The 20,013-nt window shown below is 43.6% G+C and overlaps 1 protein-coding gene across 3 annotated transcripts in view; it reads left to right on the top strand.

Moving 5' to 3' along the window:
- The first annotated feature begins 1,982 nt into the window (after positions 1-1,982).
- The window catches only part of TLCD4 (TLC domain containing 4), an 80,662-nt gene continuing 62,631 nt past the window's right edge, over positions 1,983-20,013 (top strand). Inside the window, exon 1 of one of the 3 annotated variants that reach the window (XM_008960529.4) lies at positions 1,983-2,285. The gene's annotated coding sequence lies outside the window, so the exon portion shown is untranslated. Of the gene's footprint in view, positions 2,286-2,696; positions 2,832-2,920; positions 3,306-20,013 lie in introns of those variants that run through there. The other 2 variants (XM_034931716.3, XM_008960528.6) reach the window with 2 other exon arrangements.

Genomic DNA, 20,013 nt, shown 5'->3' with positions numbered 1-20,013 from the left:
AAAAAAAAAGAGTTTTTGTATTTGTTGCCCATTTCAAGTGTGGATAAATACTTTCATTTCTCTGATCTGTTTGCTTGAACTGTTTCAGTGAATAACAATATAAAAAGTGCAATTCAGTCTTTATACATCCCATTTAAAATGCAGAAAAACTTCATATGGTAAATACAGAATTCTGAGAAAGTATCCTTGGAAAGGGAATATTGGTGAAACAATTAATAATACAGATTTAATGAACTGGATATATATATATACACATTATATATATATACACACATTATATATATATATACACACACATTATATATATATATATATACATAATATATATGTTTGTTTTTGAGACAGAGTTTCGCTCTTATTGCCCAAGCTGGAGTGCTATGGCGTGAGCTCGGCTCACACAACCTCTGCCTCCCAGGTTCAAGCGATTTTCCTACCTCAGCCTCTCGAGTAGCTGAGATTATAGGCAAGCACCACCATGCCTGGCTAATTTTTTATATTTTTAGTAGAGACAGGGTTTCTCCATGTTGGTCAGGCTGGTCTCGAACTCCCAACCTCAGGTGATCTTCCCGTCTCAGCCTCCCAAAGTGCTGGGATTACAGGCGTGAGCCACTGCACCCAGCCATGAACTGGATATTTTTAAAGAGATTAAGCTACCCTGAATTTTTCAGGAAAAAATACAGTTGATGTATTTTTCTACCTCCTAAGGTCACTGAGTTTTAATAAGCTTAAAACTTGCAACATTCAACTACTATTTACTGAATTCCTCTCATAGCTCAGGCCTTGCCCTTGATATATTAACTTACATGTTCTGTACAATCTCAAAAACAATCTTGCAGATTTCATGAGGCATTTGTAGAGGCCTAATATGAAGAAATATAGTGGGACATAGAGTATAGTGGATTTCTGTGGGTTTACCTGGCCTTGGTTACTGCTGTTGGTGTTAGAGAATTATGCATATCAAAGATAATGATGGTGCATTTATCAGGAAAGAACAGAGCTACTATCGGCCACCAGAGACTAGCATGGGAGAGTTTCTGTAGGAGGTAGTGTTGATACAGACTCTTGAGAGGACACTGTGAAATTGGTATTTTCTGGGCTGACTTCACAGATGTTCACATATAACCATCCTGCCCACAGAGAGTTATGAAATAGCTATGTGAGTGCACAAGGTAGCTATTGCGCAAACCAAAGTTGTCAGGTACTGCACATATTGTGAAGGGACTATGATGGGACACCGTGTGGTTCAAAGAGCACCGGTGCCCTGGTACGTCCTGAGAGTCTTGGGGAGAAAAAGGGGAACACGCATTTGGGGGCCTGAAGGATCTTTCTTTCTGCTTGACTGCAGGGCAGGTTTCTGTCCCTCCCTGTTCCGTGGTATAGATTTTGTCTTTTCCACATCAGTCCAGGTCTTCAGAGTCACTATGAATTATTATTACCATTTTATAGATGAAGAAATTGAGCCTCAGTGAGGTTCAGTTAGCTAAAGGCACACAACTCTAATAAACTGACAGAATTCCAGGTTCTGATTTAAATTCTATTGCCCTCTCTTGAAAATAAACATGGACAGCTTATATGAGCTTTTGTGTATATATTTTCCGGTCTAAATCTGCGGCAGATATGTGTGTCTTTCTGCGCATGTATATAGTAGATCAAATATGTTAGCTCTATTGACATTTCTTAGAAATAAATATCCTGTTATCAATGATAATGTTTACAAATTATTTATTTAGAACTTACCTCTTTTCAAGAAAAGGCCTTGTGATTGCTCTCTGCGAATTATAATGCATGAGTATACCTCTTTGTTATTTTGTTTTGTTTCAGACAATTATCTCTGGTTGATGCAGATCACTTGGAGGCTTTTGGGGCTGTATATAACAGGTCAGAACATCTATTTAATGTCAAACTTTATCTACTAGGCAACTTGGAATTCTCAGCCAGCACCAAATATTCAAATCCAACTTCCACACCCCGACAACAGAGGGGTTCCGGGTGTAGGTGTAGTGCTGGTGCACCCATGAGGGTGTTTTTCAGGAATTCTGGAGGTGGTGCTGGAGAGAACACGCTTCTTCTACACGCGCCCCCTACCAGTTTGGTATGCACCTGCAGCCCCAAAGAAGAACTGGCGGGACTCGAGTGTGGCCGTGTCAGACGTGGCAAGAAAAACCAGCAGTTGCCTTTTCATCTCTTTTCTGATGATCTAACCATGAAGTCCCCAGTATTTGAGCATTTAAGGCAGAATGTAAATTCATAATTTAAGAAGATTTTTTGTTACGTGGCTAGCCCAGGTACTGACCGCTGCTGGGGCGGGCTCACACAGTTCCCCCGCTGGCAAGTTTTGTGACTTGCTTTGGAAAACCCGGGAATTGCACCCTCTGCCCTTGGCAAGGTGTGAGCTTCCAGGATCTCTCCGCTGCGACTTCGGGTGTTAGGGTTTTTGGGCTCTTTCCGGGACCCAAGTTCCAGCGCAAGAAGGTCTGCTCGGGGGCCCGCCTCGGGGCCCCGCCCACTTTGGCCAGGGTCGGAGCCGCCCGGAGCGGGAGCCGGAGCCCGAGCGGCCGCGGCCCCTTTAAGGAGCAGCTCTGCGGTAACCCGAGCCCGCAGTCCGGGCGGGCGCGACGGCCGCCGCGGTAGCTGGAGCCTCCGCGACTGCACCTCCAAGCGGCCCGGAACCCGCGGCTTCCCTGGCTCCCGTGAGCATCTCACCGGGCGGCACTGGCCAGCGCCAGCCCTCGGGCCGGCCCGGATGACCAGACGCCTGTAGACACCCGCCGCCCTCTCCCGGCTCGGCGCAGCCGCCGCCCGCGCGCGACTCGCCCCGGGACCCGGCACAGGTGACGCCGTTTGGAGGGGGGGTTGGGGAGGAAGGCGGGCTTGCCTCGCCCCGCGGCTCCCCCGCGCCAGCCGCCAAGCGCAGCCCGCGGAGAGGGGTGCCGCGGCTTCCCGCCCCTGGCCTAGCGCGGCCGAGAGCTCCTGCGCCTGGAGGCTGGGTGGGCGTCCGGCGCGCGGGAGGCGGCCCGGGGCTCCCGGGCGGGCTCCGGCAGGTGTGTGCGGCAGGCTCAGCATCGTCCCCGCCCGGCGGGCCACGGCGTCGCTCCGGGAGCAAATGGTGTCCCGGGGCCCGCGGCCCCCGCGCCGCCCGGGCGCCCCGCATTCCTCTCGCGTTTCTCGGGCTGCACGATTCCGGCTGCCCTGTCTGCCTGGCGGTGCCTCTCGGATCTGAGCTTAAAGCGGGTGGGTGCAAACCTTTGGGCATCCAGGGAGAGCTTTCTTGTTAGAGCCCACACACAATCGGGCGCATCAAGTGGGTAAGTCCCCCTCCCCCGCCGCCACCTTCTGAAACAAGTAGCTCTTATTTACCCTTGCAGTTCTCAAGTGGGTCCCATTTTTAGCCACTGAGTGCTGAAAAGTCTAGTGGGAAGGGACCAGGCGGAGAGTCGGAGGGAGAAATTGGTTTCTATTTCCATCTTTACCTCTGTAACCCCTAAGTGCCTCGGTTTACCCAGCCATGAAATGGGATTCGTAATGCCAGCAGTTTCCTACCCCTCCAAGACGGCAGAAAAACCTCTGTGAAAACACTTTGAGTCTAAGTTCATTTAAGAGTCGCTGTTGCTGGTCTGCATATTTTTAATTGTACACACATTTGAGTGTTAATGTGGTGCACACTTTTATATGAAATTATGAAATTAAAGACTGATCTTGGATAATGTTTAATCCAAATACCAGTTTGGAGAAGATGGAAGAGTTTGTGTGGACCCTAGGAATTGATGTGTGAAATAGGAAAAAAGATTTAATAAAATCTTTACGCAGTCATAAATGGAGTTGAGAAAAATTGACCTTGGATTGTGGTGTTTTAAGTGAGTTACTCCCGTGCCAGCGCATGGTGTCGATTGAAATGTAGCTTCATCTTTGTGTAGCCGATTAAGGTAATAAGTTAGAGAATCCCAGCTCCCTTTTAATTGTGCTATATATGAGGAATTTTTATCCTTGCTTATCTTTTCCTTAAATTGGGCGAAACGAAATTAGAAAAGTGTATTCCCGCCGTGTTAGAAAATATGAAAGAATGGGTGAAGAACCATGGATTTTAGTTTATTTGCCACGCCCCTCCTGTGCCATCTGATAACCCAGAGAATATTTTGAGGGTGCTTCTTTTTTTTTTTCTACGCCTGCAACTCCTTTTGTCCCATTACCTCCCTCTGGAGTTTGAATCTTTACTGTCCTCATCCTTGAGATGAATTTTATCTGTTTAGGCTGGATGCCTCTGACCCAGCTGCCCAATCAGTCATTATTTATTTACAGTATTAGATTTCCATTTATATTCATTTCACTCTAAGCCTTCTTTACCCTGGTGGAAAGAATAATGGGTCTTTGCTACTAATGCTTTATACTTGGGGGTGACTAGGAATGGCATGCTCAAGGTGCTGAGACTAATGCAAACCCCAGGGAAGCTAGGTCCTCACTGGAGTCTTCTGAATAGGTCCTGGAGTACAGATGCAAGAGTTGGCCTGTCTTTTCCTTGATTTTCTGAAATCTCCACTGGGTAAATTCATCTGATCGCCAAGGGAAGTCTTATGAGCAGGGAGCTATCAGAAATCTGAGTGTTAGACTGATTAAGAGCCTTCCCTGCAAAAGACTGGGGAGAAAGAAGTAGTGGCTTTGTAGGTGTTGGAGAGTCCTCCCTGTAACCAGATAACTAGTAGGAAGTAAAGGATCCCTAGATTCCCAATTGAGAAATGGGAAAGGGGCTGGGTTTCAAAAGGGAAGTGGCACAGCTCCTAGGCAGGTTTGGGAATGTACCTGAGGTTTGATGGGCCCTTCTCCCTCTTTCTCTTTGAGAGTGTTTCTGGCTCCTCAGAGTCAAGCACAGCTGTCTTAACAGTTTTCAGACCTGTTTACTCTCCTCTTTGGTGCTCTAAAGGAGGCCCAGCGTTCATGTTCCTCTCTCAAAGCTGGTCTTGCATGTATTAGAGGAAAATGGGCAGTTTAGTTTGTAAGAAACTCTTTAGACCTCAGTGTCTCTCCCCACCCTTCTTTCCAAATTAGTCCCACATCCTACAGATTAAGGATTTGTTTAGGCTTCAATATCTCAAACTGGGATACTCAGTTTGGCTGAGAAGAGTAAACTGAACAGTCTACACTAAGATATGAAAAGCTAGCTTTTCTGTTAAGGAAGATAATGAATTAATTGTCTGGGTGAGAATTATGGGCATTTGGACAAAGGAGGGCCAGACTGGGGGTGGAGTTGTGCTGGACAACTTGTGCCCTCGTCCTTGAGAGAGGAAAGGATACCACCAAACTAGTGCAGTCACCTTGTTGTGCTTTTTCTTCTTCCATTTTCCTTGAGAGAAGAAGAAGATAGCAGTATGGAGGTGGAGTCACCATCTGTTCTCAAGGATGGGAAACAGACTTTAACTGAACATTAGGAATGAGCTGTATTCACCTGGCATTGGTATCAGGCGCTGGATGGATTACACCAGAGAACACATTACATCAGGAAAGTAAGGCTAATTTTGTAAGAAAGTCTAGGTATTTCCAGAGTGACTTTGGTGGTATTTTTTCTTGTTGAGGATGAAAGGTTGCACACAAAGAAATGGAGGCCTACTGCTCTGAGGCTTGTTATTCCTGGTGAGACAGTTGGATGTGCTGCAAGCAGATCCCAGACCTGATCAGGCAGGATAAGGCAGGAATAGCAAAAGGTGTTTCTTTGTTCAGAACATTGGTCTGTTCACGGAGAAGGCAATCCTGTGGATATATAAGAAGGAGCTTCTGAACTGGTGTAAAAGGCCAAAGCTTTTGAAAACAGCCAACGAGGAAGACACGTGGAAGGCTGTTCAGAGCTTGAGCCAGCACTGGAGGAAGGGAGTCCCAGACAGCGGGACCAATATCATGCGTGGAGTTTGACTAGGTGGACAAAGGCTTGTCTAAAGCAGTGTTTCAAACATTTTCAGACTACAACAGTACAAAATGCATTTTTACACTGAGACCCAGGGCATAGCAAGTATATGTGTATGTGAAACTAGTTTCTATTTCTATTGTATTTCTGTTTCTAGTCTGTGTTCTTAAAAACTCATAACGTGTTAGTGGATCACAGTCCACTATTTGGAAACCATTTGTCCAATGGGTAGAAAAACAGGCTGCAGTGGAGCAGGCTGGACGGAGGGGGATTGGAGATACTGGAGGAGGTGTGGGGAGCATAGAATTGATTGAGCACTACCTGGACCCCTGTCGGTGGGAGAGAAGGGAGTGTAGAGACTCATCTTGTGTCTGACAGGTGCAGAACTCACATAGATGAAATGATGGGACAGATGCAGAAGAGGGGACTTTCAACCAGTTCTACTCACTTCAAAGCAAAATGATTGGCTTTAAGGAAAAGGAAACGTGCAAGGAGTGAACTTGGATATGTAAGCAGATTTCTTTAGAGCAGTAAGATTTTCGTCTGTACGCTTAATGAGGAGACAAAAGGACCTAGAACAAATTGGCTGATGAATTCAGGTCATGTCCACTTTCATGGCCGGATAGGGAGCAGAGGGGCTAGTAGTGCAGGGGGAGGGTGAGTAGGAGGCTCACACCTCCCCTCACAGTTTTGAGAAGTTGGAGCAGAAGCAGCGGATGGAATGTGTTTTGAAACCCCATTTGCTGATCAAACTCGTTGGCTGCTTGCCTCACAGAGAATTTGAAAAGTATTCTTTTTTTCTTTTTGAGACAGGGTCTCGCTTTGTCACCCAGGCTGGCGTGTAGTGGCACAGTCTTGGCTCACTGCAACTTCCGCCTCCCGGCTTCAAGTGATTCTCCTGCCTCAGCCTCCCAAGTAGCTGGGATTACAGGCACCCGCCACCACCCCGGGCTAATTTTTGTATTTTTGGTAGAGACGGAGTTTCACCGTGTTGGCCAGGCTGGTCTCAACTCCTGGCCTCAAGTGATCCGCCCAACTCAGCCTCCCAAAGTGTTGGGATTACAGGCGTGAGCCTCCGTGCTCAGCCTGAAAAGTATTCTTATTACATTTTATAAAAGGGCTAGGCTGTCAGGACTTCCTTAGAAGTATAGATCTGTGATCAAATTCCAATCATCGTTTGTAGCCTTTGGGGGTCATCTAAACAGCTTCTTGGAGAAACTGATGAGGCAACCAGCAATTCTGAGTTAATTCCAGTATTTGCCCCGGAGTTAATCAAGGGCAGAGTCTTAATCTGTAGTTAATCTGTAGGCTTTTGATTTCCTTTTCATGACTATCAACATCTGGTTACAACACCGAACACTCCTAGCAGCAAGAAAAGCCTGGAGGAAAAGTACACAGGTGGCTGGCGTGGTGGCTCACGCCTATAATCCCAGCGTGGAGGTGGGCAGATCACCTGAGGTGAAGAGTTTGCGACCAGCCTGGCCCACCCACATGGTGAAACACCGTCTCTACTGAAAAAAATACAAAAATTAGCCACACATGGTGGCATGTGCCTGTAGTCCCAGCTATTCGGGAGGCTGAGGCCAGAGAATCGCTTGAACCTGGGGGCAGAGGTTGTAGTGAGCCGAGATTGTGCCACTGCACTCCAGCCTGGGCAATAGAGTGGGACTCTGTCTAAAACAAAACAAACACAACAAAACAAAAGTACACGGGTATCAGAGTTCACCCCAGCACGTTGCTTAGTGACTGCTTGCTTTTATCATTGATATTCCGACCTAGTTGGAGCCTCCCCTTGACCTGACCCTGCCTTATCAGATTTTCTTACCTTAGTTGATGTTTTCAGTGTTTGACTTCACCCTTCCTCAGCTGTCTGGTATTTATCTAATGCTTTCAACTGTGGTTTCTCTGTTATCTCTGACAACTCTCCCCCCATCCCCCACCAACTGCCTTGTGGTGTCCACCTGACTCCATGGAGCTCAATTCTGGGTCCTGGCTTGTGACATGTTACTATTCATTGAATTCTGCCATGGCAAAGCATAGGAAAAACTGCACATTGATGAGTTTATGCATTTATTAATTTAACTTTAAAATTTTGGGGACCTGGAGAAACTTTCTTGGTCAAATTAATTTTAATTAGTTTTCTCCAAATAGGCTGAAAAAATCTTTGAAAAATTAAACTTCTCTCTATATCTGTATTTAGTGGAATGGGAGGAAGAAGGAATTTTCATTTGATGAAAAAGTTTGAAAAATGTACAAGTTCTTTTTATAAAGTGTTACTTTATGGACATGATTTTTTTTTTTTTTAAAAGAGAAATAGGGTCTCACTGTGTTGCCCCAGGCTGGTCTTGAACTCCTGGGCTTAAGTGAGTCTCCTGCCTTGGTATCCCAAAGTGCTGGGATTACAGCCCTGAGCCACTGCGCCTAACCCGGGACATGATTCTTAAAACTAGTCTTGCTCAATTAACATGTTTTGCTCCATTACATGTAAAAATATTGAGACAGTTAGGAATTTAATTAAATGCTTTATAATTTGTTACATGTAAGGACTTATAAAGACTACAGCTTTGTTTAGAATGAGGTTTCCTTCCCTTTTCATATTTTTTAAACCTGTGTGAGTGCTCCCAAACAGATCAATTTCTTACATGCCCTATGGAAAAGTGGAGGAATCCAGGGCAACATAAGGATGAAAGGGTGAGGCCAAGAGGAAGGCTTGATCACCTGGAGCCAGAAGAAAGAACCAAGCCTTTAAGACATATTTAGCATTTTGAAGATTTGAGAACACTTTATAGTCACAGGCCTCTAAATGTTTAGTGTTTTTTTAAATTGCAAAAGTAAAACTAGCTCATTACAAAAAAATTAGAAACAATCAATATTTAAGAGAATGAAAATTCACCTCTGCTTCCTCTTCCAGCTCCCACCCTGGCTAGTTTCACTCCTAAACACACCTAGTTATCAGTTTTGGGGGTAAGGCCCTCCAGACGTTTTCTCTACAAATGGCAAAATGTGCCCAGAGTTATTTAGTTTTGGAAAATTTATTATTTTGCAGCTTGCTTCTTTTATCACCTTTTTCATTTAAATGTCAATAACATGTGATAGTATACATATAACCATATTTCTATTGGTGGACCTTGAAGTTACTTCTAATAATGTTTTGATAAACACTCTTATAAATACTGTATATCTTTTCAAACTTGTGCGAATTTTTGAGGGTAAAAGACCAATTCATTGGCATACTGCTTATTTTATAATTCGGGTAACACAGTGTTATCAACATTTACATATTCTGCTATTTAATTCCCCAAATATTCACTCAGCAGTGAAAGCACAGCGTTAGATGTTATGGGGATTTCAAGGTGGGGCAATGCATCCTCCTTACCTACAAGAGGTCACTCTCTGATAGGGGGATTAGGCATGCACATTGACTATAGTATCTTTAGTTTTATTTATATTCCCCTTTGTTTCAAACAGGATTTGGGATTTTTTACAAAGATGCATATGATATGACAAGATAAAGTATATTTAGTATAAAGAAGGAAAAGAAGATGGAAGCATAAGTGAGGCTGGTTAGTGTATTTCGAAGTCCTGTTCTTTCCTTACTAAAAGTTCTGGCTATAAGCTTTCCAGCAGCAAAGAGAAGAGGCAAATGATCTATAACAAGCTTCAGGGTGTCCAGAAGAGAAACCAAATCAGAGAAGCACACCTATTCCTGATTCCAGAAGGCGAGAAAAATTTTCTCATTTGAGTTTTCATTAAGAAAACACTATATTTGCAATGGCCAACATCCTGAACAACCTTCCCAGTATCTTACAGTAAAACCTAATGACTTTGCCTTACGATGCCATCTCATATCATGTTGCCCAGTGCTAGCCAGGGGTATCATGCCATGGCACTGCTCAGTGAAAGGTCAGTAGGGTGAGGTGTAGGTTCATGGGTTTAATCCAGAAATAGCTTTAAGAGGACCTAAAGGGACACATTAGCAATGAAAAATAGCAATGTGATCTTGTTTCTGCATAATTTTTCCACAAAGTAGTATAGAATATACAATTTCAGCGGAATTGCTGTGAGTAAAACCTACAGAATACTAAGTCTGTAACTTTTGAAATCAGAAATGAGGAAGTTTTAGATAGCATTAACTTAATAGAACTATAGCACTGGCTGGGAAAAATATTTTTCTAAAAAAAAAACAAAACAACAAACACCACCACCCTGTACTTGGTCCACACAACAAGGATGGTACTTAATCAATCCCATAAGTTAGAAAGGATTAGAGCCACCATGCTAAGAAGTCTTGATAGCATCTTCAAGATTAAACTTGTTAATAGGTTATACAGTGTGAGAATGTCATCAGGGCTTAGAGGTCTACCAGGTGGGTCAGCTTGACCGTGTTTCATAAAGCCAGGAAGAATTCACTTCCCATGAGTTATCTGGATCTGAACTTCCATGACCACATTCACCAAATTCTTGCCTTGGGAACGTTGCCCTAAAACAGTTCTTCATTATCAAGTCTGTGGGCCAAGCTTAGGTTTTTTTTATGTGACTTACTACACCTGAATTTAAACATGAGGTTGAGGCTACCTGAAGTTTGTGATGTGATGAAGGCACATCTGATTCATTTTGCACATCACCTTACTAAGCTGTGAAGTAGTTCAAGGAAACATGTCACCATATCTAGATTTTTTGACTATCTGGCAGTATCAAACCTGAATCAGGTAGATAAGTCCATGTTTATTGGGAAACAGTGCAGTTGGGACCAGTTTTAGGCAATGGCAATCTTATGGGAAGAGCTTAGAAAGGAAACCACTGTCAAAGTAGCTCGAGTAGAATTTTTATCTTTTAAGACTAGTCAAGAGAAGGAGGGAAAGAGTAGATCAAGGAGTTCCATTTGTAACTGTGAACAATCAATGGAGACAACTCACTACCTTCAGAGTAGCCCTCGGGTAGAGTGGACCTTAGGTAACAAAAGGCCACCTAGAGAATTTAGAAACTCCTTGGCTGTCTTCTCATTTTGGCCCCCAAATTATCCGGTCAGATCATAGGTATAAACAAGCTGCAGGGCCCTTAGGCCAAGGGTTAAATCAAGAAGGAAATGATCACATTCCTTCAAATATAGAATATAATATTCCTATATGATTTGGCATGACTGGAGAAATATTAAATAGGTGTAACATTTCTTGCTTAAGAAAGGGCTGGTATTCCGGCCATAGTGGCTCAGACCTGCAATCCCAGCACTTTGGGAGGCTGAGGCAGGAGGGTCACTTGAGTTCAGTAGTTTGAGACAAGCCTGGACAACATAATGAGACCCCATCTCTATTAAAAAAAAAAAAAAAGGAAAAGAGGCCAGGTGCAGTGGCTCATGCCTCTAATCCTAGCACTTTGGGAGTCTGAGGCAGGAGGATCACTTGTGTTCAGTAGTTTGAGACCAGCCTGGACAACATAGCGAGACGCCATCACTATTAAAAAAAAAAAAAGAGGCCAAGCGCAGTGGCTCATGCCTCTAATCCCAGCACTTTGGGAGGCCGAGGTGGGTGGATCACTTGAGGTCAGGAGTTTAAGACCAGCCTGGCCAACAGGACAAAACCCCATCTCCACCAAAAAATACAAAAATTAGCCAGGCATGGTGGTGCATGCCTGTAGTTCCAGCTGCTTGGGAGGCTGAGGCAGGAGAGTTGCTTGAACTCAGGAGGCAGAGGTTGCAGTGAGCCGAGATCGCTCCACTGCACTCCAGCCTAGGTGACAGAACGAGACTCTGTCTCAGGAGGAAAAAAAAAAAAAAGGCTGGTAATATCAAGAACTGTTCTTTATTGAGTGGTCTTTTAATCTGTTGCCAAATAAACCATCCATAGACCCTAGTAGCTTGAAACAGTGATTTATTATTTCCTGTGATTCTGTGGGTTGGCTAGGTAGTTACTGTGTTGGTTACAGATTCACTCAAGTGGGTGCCTTCAGCTAAAGGGTTAGCTGGGCTGAAGGATCCAAGATGGCTTGCCAGCATGGCTGGTAGTTGATACTGAGTGTTGGCTGTCAGCTGGGCAACCTCAGTTTTCTCATTGTGGCCTCTATCTACCATCCTCTGGTAGACTAGACAGGCTCCTGACATGATGGTCTCAGGGCAATTTTCCAAGATAGTGTTTTTTAAGTCCTACCTAGGCTCTAGAACCCTCAAAGCCTCTCTTCGGTTGTATTCTCTTTGTCAGCAGTTGGCAAGGCCAGCCCAGGTTCACAGGGCAGAGACATAGACTCCACCTCGGGATTGGGGGACTGGAGTGGCAGTGTCATTGTTGCAAAGGAATTTATGGCCACTAAATGGTTTACCACAGGTGACTACATGTACTAGGAACTGTGCTTGGTGCATTTAACAGATTATCTCACTTAAGCCACATAACTATCTTGCCATTAGGCATTCTCATCCCCATTTTAAAGAACCCGCAGGTCACAGAGGTTGTGTTGTTCTTGCCTAAGGCTACTTGATAAGTATTGGAACTAGGCTTTGATTCTAGGTATCTCTCTAGCTGAGTGGAATTCATCTTAAGAACCCAACAAGTGGGAGACATATGCTAACTTGTTCTTCAGCCCCTCTAACTCATTTAATACCACTTCCTTTCCTGTGGGGAACAGCCACAAGAAGAAAAAAAGAAGGCAGCAGGCAAAGCCCTACCTTAGCCACTTCCCTTATCCTAAGGACTTTCCAGGGGTAATGAGATCCATGATTTGGAGGTGAGAAGAACTTCCCTGACTCCATAGGTTCTGACTTCCTAGGTAGCTTGGCGGTGACTGAGTGATCCCTTTAAAAAAAGAACAAAATATATTTGGGGAAAATCATGCTTTGTCCAGGTTTTCCTTGAGTTCACAGAGTTGGCAAAAAGCCAAGAGATGTTCCAAGCCAAGAGCTCCTTTTGTGATCCCTCCAGGAAGGGAAGAGCAGTGATATGGAAATAAGTACATTAGATGCCAGGTGGAAAAGGCAGTCTGTAGAACCTCTCTCTTTTTTCCCAAGAGTCTCCCCAGACAGTAGAGAGCCACCTGGTCTCTGCTTCAGCTTCAGGGACTCTTCCTAGCATAGACTTCTTCCAAGGCTGGAGTCCAGTGTTTTGTTTGAAATGTTGATTTCCTTGAAGGTGGGCTCTCAAGTTGTATAAGCTTCAAAACCATTACTTTTTATTTGTGCCAGCTACTATATTAATTTGACCTCCCAATTACTATTGTCTCCTGGCTGAAGGCATTCTGATTTATCCAAAATCCAATGGCTGTAATTGTAACTCATAGGTTGAAAAACAAAGATTTCTTTATAAAAGTTTTAAGTGAGTCTGTAGTCCCAGATACTAGGGAGGCTGAGGCAAGAGAATTGCTTGAACCTGGGAAATGGAGGTTGTAGTGAGCCGAGATGTTGCCACTTTCTAGCCTGGGCGAAAGAGTAACACCGAAAAAAGTTTTCGGTGGAGTGAGATGCTAGGGAGCAACATTTGTCACGTAAATCACATGTGTACTCTGAGGCATAAGGCCTAGAAAATGACCTGAATTTCCTAAGGGTAGAATTCTTCAATAAGTTTGGAGTTGAGAAGCAGAGGAGCTGAAGGGAGAGATGGAGGCCTTTTTCTTTTTGGCTTCATTCTGCTTGTTAAGCATTATAAAAACAAACCCCAAGTAAAGGAATAAATGTAAATGAAATAAAAAATTTAAAATGAGACAAAAGATAAAAAGTTGATGCAAAATGGATGAATTATATCAGATTTAATTTATTTTTAAATTAAAAGCTAGAACATATAAATGTAAGCTAAGAAAATAGGAATAAAAGTTTTGTTAAAATCCAGTTAAAATTACTGTACCTATAATGGAAGGGAGAACTAGTTAGGTGTTGTGGATACCAGTGGGAGAAATGATTTCTTGGAACAGCAGGAATTTTCAGGGAGGGGTTAAAGAGGTGGGATAGCCTCCTACCCTTGCTGTGTCAGAATATCTTGGTGTAGGGACTCTGGGTTGTTTGAAAAATCTATATCAACAGAACTCTTTTGCTCCCACAAAACAAACTATAGAAAGACTACAAAGTCTTCTCTACTTGTAGGAATAAGCAGAATTGTATGTGTGTGTGTGGTGGGGGTGGCAGGGGAGCCTGGGATATGAACATTTTAAAGGCACTTAATTGGATCAGAGAAAGATTCCTGGAAGGCATTTAGTATAGGATGTACAAGGAAAGATAGGATTATGACAGGTAAAGAAAAGTCTTAGATTAAAGAAATGTGTAGCAGAGTTGTGACTCAACTGTCAGATCGGTTTTCTGAGCTTTGGTAGCAAGGTGGGGCCACCCCCAGCCTTTGAGTATGGATACTTTTTTGCTGAGAGTGGATGACACAGAGCTTAGTTTAGAGAACAGGGGTTAGCCTCCTTCCTAATCTAATGTCTGTGGTTGTAATTATTATATACAATTATGAGAAAAATAAAGGTCTATTAGAAATGTGTGAAAAGTTAAGCTTAAATATTTTGTTCTTTGTTATAATCAAAACAATCTGTAATCCAAAAAGATTGTTTCAAGGAGGTGTCAGTTGCCAGGGTCTGTAGCAGGCAGAATTAATCAGTTTCTCTTTAACTTGAACTCTGTTATGTACTCTTGGAGGAGTAAGGGCTGAAGAAATAGGAAATAGAGAATAAAAATATAAAGGATACCCTTTTTCAAAGTTCAGTATTTTAGTCGACAGGGAGGAACCATAGAGAAATCTTTTCTATAGCCATGAGCAATTCCTTGTTAAACCTTAAGTAATATCATTTATCTTTGAAAGGAGTGTAACAGGCCAGGCGCGGTGGCTCACGCCTGTAATTCCAGCACTTTGGGAGGCCAAGGCCAGTGGGTCATCTGAGGTCAAGAGTTCGAGACCAACCTGACCAACATGTTGAAACCCTGCCTCTACTAAAAATACAAAAATTAGCCGGGTGTGGTGGTGGGCGCCTGTAATCCCAGCTACTCAGGAGGCTGAGACACGAGAATAGCTTGAACCTGGGAGGCAGAGGTTTCAGTGAACCGAGATCGTGCCATTGCACTCCAGCCTGGGCAACAGAGTGAGATTCTGTCTCAAGAAAGGGAGTGTAACTTAATTATATGAACATAGGGCTTCTTCACCTTTCCTAGCTTGGTCTTCTTTTCCTCCCATTTGGTTCAATTTAAAAAGCAGTACCATGAATATTAGAGGATTTATAGAAATTGGGTTGACTTTTATGCAGCTGGCTTCCTGTAGACTTTTACACTCACGATAATGGTTCTTTAACTTGATGCTCAGAAAAGAAAAAGAGGTGGAACATTTTCTTCATATTATCCTCCTAAGTCTTTTTCCCTATATGTCTCTTCACATACAATTAAAACAACAAAAAGCAAAAACTATAACTGCAGTTAGCTGAGAGCTTTATATACATTCTTTTAGATGCTTAACAATTTTTACATGATGGAAAAGTCGAAAATGAGTAGTTGACATTCTTTTTCTTTATTTTATTTAATTTATTTTTTTTTGAGACAGAATCTTGCTCTGTTGCCAGGCTGGAGTTCAGTGGTGCGATCTCGGCTCACTGCAGCCTCCGCCTCCCAGGTTCAAGTGATTCTCCTGTCTCAGCCTTCCGAGCAGCTGGGACTACAGGCACGTGCCTCCATACCCAGCTAATTTTTTGTATTTTTGGTAGAGACGGGGTTTCACCATATTGGCCAGGCTGGTTTCAAACTCCTGATGTTGTGATCCACCGGCCTCGGCCTCCCAAAGTGCTGAGATTACAGGCGTGAGCCACAGTGCCTGGCCCGACAGTTATTCTTTACTAAGATTTCAATGTCTTTGGTCATTTTTTGACATTTTGTCAATGTTGAGATAGATAATTACAGTGTACCACCCATATGAAAATGCAAACAAAACTCAGAATGGGTGTAGGATGGTATGCCTTTTTTGGTCAGGGTTTTTTATTTGTTTCTTTGGCTTGGTAAATAGCTCATCTTCTGCAGTGATGTGCTTATTTACAAAAGACTTAGAGTTTGCAGATAGAGACGTTTACATCCTAGAGTGTTAGGACTACTGGTGGTGGTAAATAAGTCAACAAATCAGTACTTCTGCAGTTGATAAGAATGTTAAAGTACAATTACAGGTTATACATGAAACTTTTGAATGTATATCATGTTAAAAGGAGTTTACAGTAGATAAATATACTCCATTTATAATGCTACTTTTTGCTGTTGGACATTTTTGGAGGTGAGAATACTTTTGAAGTCAGTATACTTTCATGCTGTAATACTGTGGTTGTCAGTTCAGAAAATTCCTTTTCTAGTATTGTGATTACCCTGGTAAAACAAGGAATCTATAACACTAGCAGAATGGAAAGCACATGTAAGAGTATGTCTGTTATTATAACTGTTTTATTTAACATATTTATTGAGCATAAATTACATGGAAGACATTGTGTTGTGCATGGAGATTTAATGGTGAGGGGGAAAATGCCGTATTTCCCACCCTTATGGGGCATACATTCCACTGTGAGAAGGAAATGTCTGTTTAAGTCGCAGCTGTAAAGGAGAGGGACATGCAGCATGAGGGCAGGTAATGGGGGAATTAACCTGTTGACAGAGCTCAGAGAAGACAGCTGAAGAAGCATGGATGTGAACTTGGGAGTGGAGGGGTATGGAAGGGAGTTAGGGAATAGGATGTGCACAGGCCTTGTGGAAGAAGGGAACATGGCATCTTTAAGGAAGAGAAAGAAGGCCATGTTAGCTGGAATGCAGTAAGTGAGGGCAGGTGCCAACTGAGGCTGGAGAAGATGGAGTCCTCGTAAGAGCATTGAGAAACAAATGAAGGTTTTAAGATGAGGGTGGGTAAGGAAGTGACATGATCAGAGATGGCTTTTAGAAAAGATTCTCCTGGAGCCCTCCAGTTTGTTCTTCACTCTAAGGAGACCAGTTTGGAGACAGTCCAGAAATGTGATGATAGTAGCTTGAGAAGAAAATGCATCTTTTTGATAGTTATTTAAGAAGTATAATCCATTGGACTTGGTGGTAGATTGAATATGGTGGCAGAGTTGGAAGGTGCAGAAAGCAGGTTATCAAGGGTGACTCCTGGGTTTCTGGCTGTCAGATCTGAATGTATGGTGCAATAGGTTGACTATGGTTTGTCCCCATCAAAACTCATGTTGAAATTTGATTCGCAATGTATTGATGTTGGGAGGTGGGGCCTAGTGAGAGGTGTTAGAATCCTGGGGGCAGATCCCTCATGAGTGGCTTGGTGCCATTCTTATAGTAGTGAGTTCTCATTCTGGCAAGAGTGGATTAGTTCCTTTGAGAGTGGGTTATTATAAAGCCGGGACGCCACCCAGGTTTTGTCTCTTCACACATACCTGCTTCCCTCTTTGACCTTCTCCACTATGTTATGACTTAGTACAAAAGTTTTTGCCAGAAGCCAGGGCCATGCCCTTGAACTTCTCAACTTGCAGAATTGTGAGCTAAATAAACCTATTTTTCCTTTATAAATTATACAGTCCCAGACGGGCATGGTGGCTCACACCTGTAATCCCAGCACTTTGGAAGGCCAAGGTGGGTGGATCACTAGAGGCCAGGAGTTCCAGACCAGCCCGACCAACATAGTGAAACCCTGTTTCTACCAAAAATACAAAAAAATTAGCCAGGCGTGGTGGCACACGTCTGTAATCCCAGCTATGCTGGAGGCTGAGGCACGAGAATCGCTTGAACCCAGGTGGTGGAGGTTGCAGTGAGCCGAGATTGCACCATTGCACTCCAGCCTGGGTGACAGAGTGAGACTCCATCTCAAAAAAAAAAAAAAAAAAAAATGTAGTCTCAGATGTTCTGTTACAGCACCACAAAACCGACTCAGATATTTGTGATAACCATTCACTGAGATGAAGAACCTAGCTGAGGACCAAGTGTAGGGGTCAGGTTATGAGCTTGGTTTGAGATGCCTTTGAGACACTGTGTAGTAATATCAAGTAGCAGTAGGCTATATACATTAGCTCAGAGGAGAGATCTAGGATGAATATTTAAACTTTAGATTTTTCTACATCTAAGTGGTAACTGAAGCCACAGGTGTAGGTGAAATCACATAGGAAACAAGTAGATAGAAGATGGTCTGGAGTCTTAAAGAACTCTGTTATTTAGTAGCTGGGTAGAGGAAGTGTGGTGTTATGGAAGTACAGGAAGAAAGCATTTCAAGGAGAAAATGGTCAGGATCTGATGTTGCGGAGAGGTCAGGTAACATGAAAGCTGCACATAGCAGTCATTGTTAACCTTAGCAACAGCTGTTCCAGGAGAGTGATGTGGATGGGGACAACAGTGGAGTGTGGTGAAGTGTCAGATGAGAAATGATGACAGAATACAGGCAAATATTTCTAGAACTTTGTCTGTAAAGGAGTGGAGAGAGAGAGAGCGCAAGTGTAAAAATTCAAGCGAGAGAGAAACTTTATGGAAAAAGAGGATTGAAGAAGAGGTTGTAAATCTGTTGATTTTTGTTTTTGCTAAGAACTTGAGCCTGTTTAAGAGCCAATAGACCCTGGTGTGTGATGTTCCCATTCCTGTGTCCATGTGTTGTGGGGTGGGGGGACGGGGGAGGGATAGCATTAGCAGATATACCTAATGTTAAATGATGAGTTAATGGGTGCAGCACACCAACATGGCACATGTATACATATGTAACAAACTTGCACGTTGTGCACATGTACCCTAGAACTTAAAGTATAATTTTTAAAAAAAAGAGCCAATAGAAAGAGCCATTTGAGAGGGAGAGAGTAAAGGATAATGTGGAGCAAAAGATTCCCAAGAAGGCCAGAAAGGATGGATCTAAAGTGCACAAGTTAGAGAGGTTGACCTTAGGTGGGAAGACAGATAGTTACAGATGGAGGTAGTTTGTATAGTCGGTAGTGTGGGATATTGAATGTTTTCATATGTTGGCTTCTGCTTTTTTGTGAAGTAGGATGGGGGTCATCTGCTGAGAATGGGGTAGATGGATGGTGTTTTGAAAAGAATAGGGACAATTTGGGAATTTTATTGTGGACTCTGAGAGGGTTGGTTGGAGTGGCAAATGGTTGGAGTGGAGGGCAGTGTTGAGGGCTGTCTGATCCCTCTGTAATTCTCACACACTGGCTTCAACCTTCTCATGTGTGGCTTTCTGCAACAGAGCTCTGATTGTTCTGGACTCACTGCTGAGTAAATAGTTGGGCATATCCAGGATTAGGATTTTGTCAACTCTTGGCAATGGAAAGGGAATTTGGGTGTTAGAGTGCTGTGGAAATGGTGGACTTTGGGATGTAAGCTGATTAAAGAGGGATGTACAAGCAGAATAGGGCTAATGGGTTGGGAAAAAGCTGAGAGGTCAGTGGACTGATAATGTTGTAATACTGCACAGCTTGAAGGAAAGAAGGCCCTGGTCAACAAAGGGAATACTTGAAGTGTTATTTTCGAGGCAGAAAACGATGCATAGGGGACAATAAAGGTTCATGGGTGGGTAAGGTGGCATGGAAGACATGCCATTCCAGGTGAAGATAATGGACTGAGTCATCTAGGAGATGCGGAGCCAACAAATGGGCAGGAATATGGCAGGGCTTGACGACATCAGTGAGCCAGGGCTAATGTCTTTGAGTAAGCAAAAGTGATTGGGAGATTAGAATATAACAGTGAGGAAAGGAGGAGGGTGGTGTAACTGAATGGCAGGACCCTAAAAAGGATATGGGTGTTTGCAGTGGGCAGGGGAATGGAGAAATAAGGCCTGAAGGGGCAGAGGTGCCAAGGCCATCTCCTGACTCCAGAGTGTGAGAGGCTGGGCAGCTGCTACTTGAGAGGGTTGCAGGAGAAGAGGGGTGTCTTCAGCATGCTCAGAGGAGAGGCCAAGGATATGACACTACTTTCTGGGTGTAGAGCAGCAGTTCCAAGGGACCTAGAGGAAGGTTGTGGGAGGTGGAGAGGGTGATGGGCTGGGAAGGAACTTGGAAGCAAAATAGCGGTACTCAAGTGGTAGAGGATAGATCTCTGCAGTGGGCACTGCCTACATTTTAAGTGTTGCCTGATGAAAACAGGCATGAGTTATTGTATGTCCTGTGTGCTGCTGGAGGTGGATGATGGTAGAAGCAGAGACTAGGTGCACACCATATGCTGAGTACTGTTC

Source organism: Pan paniscus, chromosome 1, assembly GCF_029289425.2.
Source record: "Pan paniscus chromosome 1, NHGRI_mPanPan1-v2.0_pri, whole genome shotgun sequence".
Lineage (NCBI taxonomy): Eukaryota > Metazoa > Chordata > Mammalia > Primates > Hominidae > Pan > Pan paniscus.
Note: the sequence above shows the minus strand (reverse complement) of the source record. Positions and strands in the feature narration are given on the sequence as shown.